We start from the raw sequence: 7,085 nt of genomic DNA on the forward strand, positions 1-7,085 counted from the left end.
TTGGCGTCTCGTACCCGGCCAGAGAAACACCTCCGCTACTTACTAACGAGGCTGTGTCGCCTGCGGAACACAGTGTTGAAGGGAGAAAGAAGTAACAATCCCCAAGTGGGCTCCATGGTTCTACAGCTGAAAAATTCTCATGGCACATCCCTTCATTCGTCATATTTCTCTCTTTCTTCTTCACCTGTCTCAAACCTGCCTTCATCTTGATACTTTCTTCCCAATGGAAAACCACCTGAGGTACCTTCCTGCATAAACCTGGCCGTCCGAACCATGGCCCGTCTTCATAGCGAACTGTCTGCACTAATTCTATGCTTGGAAATCTACTGGAACGCTTGATCAACGCAAGATAGTACTTTTTTCTTTACAAATGTCGCCTTCTTCACCGTCGACAGTAGGCTTCTACAATGAGAAAATACAAGAGCAGCATTGCTCCCCCTTCGTCTCCTCTTAAAAGAATGCTGCGATCTGTGACACCTGTCCGTAGTTATATCCCTCGACATCTCTGGGACGTTTGACACCGTTTGACAGCCGAGGTTGTAGCATTTTTTTTCGTTCTTATCACTGCCTATTTATCATGTATGACCTCAGGAAGTCCTTCCTCGAGGCCCAAAATATGCTGTTTGAATTCTAATCTGGTTACGTTGCACCTGGAAAGGGGAGCAGCCGGAAAGGAAGCCCGCAATGGTCATCAATCAGCCCCTTGTTATGGAACGCTTACATATATGGCTTGCCTTTCCTTTCTGTGGGCGATGATGCGTACTTTCCCAACAACACAGACGACACCATCATCTCCATATATGAACGCACGCGAAGTCGGCTTGAAGCAGATGCTGGGTAGGCCCTCTAAAGGATCACTGCATGCGTTAAGCATGACAAACTGAAATTAAACCCGCGAAAATGTTCCTGCTCACTTGTCACGAGGTGTGAGAAAGGTGCGCGCCGCAAACCGACAATTCGCCTTTGCGGAACGACCTTTAGCAACGTGCTGGAGAGGCGACTTCTAGGTGTGGTTTTTGAAAACCATTTAACCATTGTCACTCATACGAACCGCCTGAGGGCAGTAGTGGACAAAAGGGGGGTAATTTGGTGAACCCGCCTGCTCACCATATTTAAGAGGCAACATCTCCGCACGTTACACCTTCTGTCGTCTTTCCTGCGGTGTCAAATGCGGCTCCCTCTGGGTGGCTCACGACTCGATATCCCATGTTGAAGACTAACGTACGTTCGCTTCTCGGGTCCCCACTATTTCATTTTGCTGGAGCGTACGCTTCCACTAGAACGGCCGCACTAGAAGTGATCACGACCACGTTTGCGTTGGACATCCATTTCGAAAGTCATACGCGTGAACACGGGGGAGGGGGCGCGGGTGTGGAAGCGGCCCACCCTCTCGCCCCCTCCACCACTACGGAAGGGCGCAACCTTTCTGATGACATTTAAAAAATAGAAATATTGGCATTTGTTACGTCACTCATACCTTGCTACCTTGGCGTTTCAAAGGCCTTCATAAGACGGTTGAACCGATTTTCTATCGAGTCCCTCATTGCCAACACATAGAACACACTGCATGGGAGTGTTCAAGTGCATCTTGAAAGTCGCAGTGTAGCAGAAGCATTACAGCCCCCTGGGGTGGGCCACGATTCAACCCGATCTCGTCCTTTAGGTCTCAGAATACCATTCTGCAAACAACCGGGTTGTTTCTGCTGTCTTCAACATTTCTCACTCAGCGCACATGTTCGCCATTCTTCTCATGTTCGCCCCTCCGCTTCTCCTCGACCTCTGCTCTCCCAACCAAACCTTCTCTAGGTGGCACTGTCTCTTCGCAGCGGAATCGAGGGTGGGGTTGACTTATGCTGTCGTGAAGAGTAACAAAAAGTCAGTCCCAAGCCTTCGTGGGGGCGTACAATCAACGCCACCTAGAGAAGCTTTTTAAAGCCGATAGGTTGGCTCAGTGACGAACCACTACTGGGCTCACTCCGGCTTGCAATAAGATCGGATTGACGGCTAGTTGGTTCATGGTCATTGAAAAAATAGTTATTGCATGGCTAAAAGATGACAGAGGAAGGGGGGGGGGGGGCAAGCAACTGCCTTTAATTTCACCTAAGAATACTGTCATAATATTGCACCACTTACGATTATATAGCGTCGAGATGGCGTCCCCAAACCGGGTTCTGTCACCCCCGTCATGCGGGGTAGTGTGGTGAAGAGCGGCCAGCAAAAGTTGCTGCCTTGGCGATGTCAAGAAGCTATACGCCAACTTAACTTGTTTACTGCATGACGAGAGATGAGCGGAAGCAATACAGGTTTTCTCTCTGTCAGAGTCAACGAAATGTTAGTGTTAAGTAATTGGCCGCGATTTCTGCGTCAAGGCGGCAGCCGCTGCAGCACGGCTAAGAGCTCCGCGCGTACACGCAGGAAGGGGTAAGCAACGATAGGCACCGTAATAAAAATAAGGAGTCAAGGATTTCAAAAAAATCAGGGAACCGTAATACAAAATACCTCGTATGCATAATCTCTGCGAGAAAAGCAAAAAAAACGACAAGCACCGTCAGTTCTTCAATGTGATCGACGCGCGAATTTATCGGCAATTCGTGTAGCCTGCGTTGACTACCTGTGGAATCCCTGCAGCTTTCTGTCAACCGTTACTCCGTCCCATGTTCCTTAGCACGCAGGGAAGATTGCTGGTGCATATGGTGGCATGCTGCTTTTATTCCCTACGAGGCTCGCGTTGGATATCCGCGTTTCGCCGGGCCCCAGCTGCCAAGTTCTCCACCGAAGCTAATAGAAGATGTGCCCAGAAACAACACTCCAGAGTATAAACTACATTACACAAAACAGCAAAAACAACGTTTACGGGCAGAAGTCTATCGGTGTCACATCGCGCCGATTCATTGCTGTCGTCTTTCCGCTATATTTCAATTGAATCGAGAGACATAATTTTATTACAGCCTGTGTACGGCGTTTTCCTTAGTGTTGCGGGCGCTTTAGATGCAACAGTACACAACTATACGCATCACTACCTCGACTTTTTCGCAAGGACTGTGGCATCCCTGCCCCGTACGGCGGCTCCTCCAGGCTGACCCAGACTCAAGTGTTGATGGCGGCGCTGTTCAGCGGCGCTGCGGTGGCGGTCGAAACACCAGTGCACGGAGGCTATAAAGTGAAACTGCGTCGCATGCGGTGCACTGAAACAGCTATTACCAGGTGTAGGTGCAAGAGAAGCACTCGGCATGGAAGGAAATGTCTCCTACGTCTCCTACGGAATCATGTAGGACTACGGTCTTGTTTTTTTCTGGTAAGGAGAAGGGTGTGCAGGCCTATGAAACCATTTACTTTGGACTTTGGCCAGATACACGGAATCATATGCCATGGAAATGGGCTACCAGGTAATACACTCATGGCTAACTTCACCTTGCTACGCGTGCAAAATAATCAACGCTCAGCCCATCGGGAAAAACGTAGCAGCTTCTCATCGCGCTTGAGAGCTCCAAACTACCCCGAAAAATCTATCTGCACAGCACGCTCCTACCGGTGGTACCCTACCACATGAAAGTTCTCGCGTGTGAGACTTTTTTTATAAATTGGACAAGGGGAAAAAATTCTTGTCCACAAGAAGACAAACGCCGGTGCTCGTTCTGCAGTCACCCCGCGCATGACAACCTTGAGCCTTACCGTCTGACAGAGACAGAATGCCGAATTTGAAGAGGTAACCACGTAGCCACAGACGCAAAGTGCCCTGGTCTGCGAAATGCCACCGAAGAACTTTGAGAAACGGCATTGTTTGCCGTATCCTAGTATCGCGAAGAAGGGAAAGCAAACAAAAAGACGAACGTCGTCGTCAAAGCCAAATGTTGAGCGAGACGACACCGCACACGATATCCCTGCCACTGCACAACCACCACCCCCGGAACCCTTTGTGAGTGCCCCTGAAGACTTCCCTCTAATGTTAGGTCAGACAACTTCCAGAAACAAGAGGTAGTCAAGGCAAGGTAAAACGGCGCAATACGCGAAAGCAGTTTATGCAAACGTGGAGCACAAACCAAACACACACCACACCTCCATCATTGAAGACGTCATTAAAGCAAGATGTGACGTGACGAAAGCAGGCAAGCATACATAGGGCTATGCTGACGCCCTGCGTGGTATAAAACAGCGCGCGCAAACATATCCTTCGTCAGATCGCTCGTGTTTGGCGCACTTAGATGAAGACCAGCTCAAGCGCATTGTCGAACTGATTAATGATGAGGTAATCAAACGCATACTACCAGATTCACCTATTTGGTTGCTGCAGTGGAACTTCAGGGGAATCCGCCGCAAACAAGCGGAACTTCAAAGGAGACAGTCTATGACCCCGGCGCTCCCTCTTGCTATCTTGCTTCAAGAGGCTGGCATTATGTGGCCCAATCTAATAGGGTACAAACGTCACTGCACCTCTCACCCAGAGCACCGACGTCCTGGGCCAGGATCTTCAACTACTGATCCAGTAGCAAGTGGTCAGGCATGCGAGCTTGTTGTCTCTCACGCCCTACACTGTGCTTGAAATTGCCGCATGATGCACTCAGACGCAAGAAGTACCTGAAGAGCGCCTTACATTACATGGCGACCAACAAGCCTCGGGTTTTTCCTGTAATGCGGTACCTTACGAGACTACTAAATATCGAGTGGATATGTCTTTCTTGGAACACATTCTGGAGATATATTCCCAGGCTCGCGTCGTCATTGGGGGAGATTTCAACGCCATGCACACCTGCAGGGGAAATCGATGCTCAGATGCTAGGGGAAGACACCTGTGGGAGCATATAGTCACATCCAAAATCACCATCGTCAATGAATTAACTCTACTCACTCGCTTTGGCCATCCCAGAGGGCAACAAGACGCTTCTTCGGACCTGACACTTGTTTCTGATCTCTGCGGGTTCCTGTGGTCACGGGTATATGATGCCATGGGGATTGATCCCTATCCTGTGGGGTTGTCGTGGATCCCTAGATGCCGAAAGCCACTACAGCCGCGACAGGACCATAGGATAGAGCAGTACGTCTCATGGAATGATTTCCGTTCGACGCTCTGTGAAGGGGATGTTCCGCAAGGATTACATCAGCTCATGGCTCAGATCATGGTGCCAAGAAGAAAGCTACGAAGAAGCACTGAGTTAAATTCTATGTCCCCAAGTCGGACTCCCACCTTTAGAGACTGTGGGATCTTAAACTTCATGCCCTCCACTCGTATCGTCGATCTTACCGGACAACCCGTAGTAGGCGCTCTGTCATGCGCATTACTAAGAGGACGCAGCTCACGATTCGAGATTGGGAGGTGCTGTGCCACTCGCTAAACGAAGACGCTAATTTGAGTAGGGCATGGCACACATTTAGAGATATATCCTCGGAAGGAAAAAGTTATTTCTCGTACTGAAGGCATGGCCCAGAAATTGAACATATCATTGGCTGAGTTAGCTCTGCAAGCACGGAATATTTTTTTCTCAACGTGAAAGTGTGGATTTCCTGACGGTGGACCCCCATCAGACACAAGACGTTACGACGTTGCTTCCACTATAGATGAGTTGGAGGCAGCCCTGTATGATTCCAAAACTAAAATTGCTCCGAGACCGGATGGTGTGCGCTATTCAACACTTTTGAACCGCCCCAGGTCCCATAAACTTGCCCGGCTGAAAGCAATAAAATATTATAGGACCAAAGGTTATCTTCCCGCTTCCTGGAAGAAATGAGTTGTAATACCAATCCCTAAACCTGGCATGCCGAATCGGACACTACTAGACCTCCGGCCGATATCCCTAACGTCCAACCTTTAAAAGGTCATGGAACGCATAGCCCTAAGAAGACTAGAATGGTACTTATACAAGTACCACGTCCTGCCTCCTATCCTAGTGGATTTCCGTCGAGGGCTCTGCGCGCACGATATTCTCAGTCGGCTTCACGGCGATGTTCTCCCGTATCCAAGCCGAGCGCAGCTAGGAGTGGATGTTGGTGTAGACGTCCAGAAAGAATTTGGCTCTGTGCCCCAATCTGCAATACTTAATAGGTTACAGGCCGTAGGCATAGTGAGGAAACCTCTATCGCTTTGATAAGGCCTTTCTTGCGGAAAAACTTTCTCAGTAGTACCTGCAGATACCCAGGGGGACTGGCAGATAAACCAAACCGGCGTTCCTCAAGGCGCTGTCATATCCCCAGCTCTATTAACTCGTCAAATCAGGTCTCCCATCCAGGCTGGAGTCAATACCCGGACTTTATATATCGTGTATGCAGACGACATAACGCTGTGGACCAATACGGGGTCCCCTGGGGACCAAGGGAGGGTTTTGAAGACAGACCTCAATGTCGTGCTTGAAAAATTACATACAGAAGTGCAGCATGAAAATCTCTCCTGGAAAAACCGGGTACGGTGGCGTTAATTAAGGCCTGCGATTGAGCTGACTCCGAACGCAATCTTATCTCCCTTTGTTTAGGGGACTCAATCGTTTCTCGGAAACGAACAATTCGCATATTCAGCATGCTTATTGAAAAGGGTAGAGGAGTTAAAAGCTGGCTTCATAGCGTGGTGAAGGATTGCCATCAGGCCTTGCATCTTATGCGTCGCGTCACCGTCGGTAGATGGGGAATCAAACAGGTTTGGCTTCGTCATATAGCAATGGCTATTATATCAGCAAAAATTCTCTATGGGCTTCACGAGGATGGCTTGGTGGGCTAGTTGATGATGCATATTAAAAGGATTACCAGCGCAAGCAGACGAGGACACAACCCCAGGAAACGGCAGGACCAAGGGGCCTTAGTCCTTTCTCTTTTGATGAGACATATAAACATTTCCTTCTCCTTCATAACGTTCGCGATTTTTCTATCAGAATAGATTTTTACACTGCTCGTTATTTGTTCTCCGCGCTATAGCGGGATGGCGGCCTACAAGTCACGATTTAGTGCGGTGGAGTGAAGGCCTCCTTGTGAACATGGAGATGCCGGTGAAGTGTCACTTTGCATGCGCGGTCGTAACCTTTCCCTTACTGCACAGTCCCTGTTACGAGAAGAACGTGCCGTGAGCGTCCTTTGGACATAGGTTTCAAAACAAATTTACTCTT

Source organism: Haemaphysalis longicornis, unplaced genomic scaffold, assembly GCF_048455015.1.
Source record: "Haemaphysalis longicornis isolate Haplotype H1 unplaced genomic scaffold, Haemaphysalis longicornis Haplotype H1 scaffold_2, whole genome shotgun sequence".
Classification (NCBI taxonomy): Eukaryota; Metazoa; Arthropoda; class Arachnida; order Ixodida; family Ixodidae; genus Haemaphysalis; species Haemaphysalis longicornis.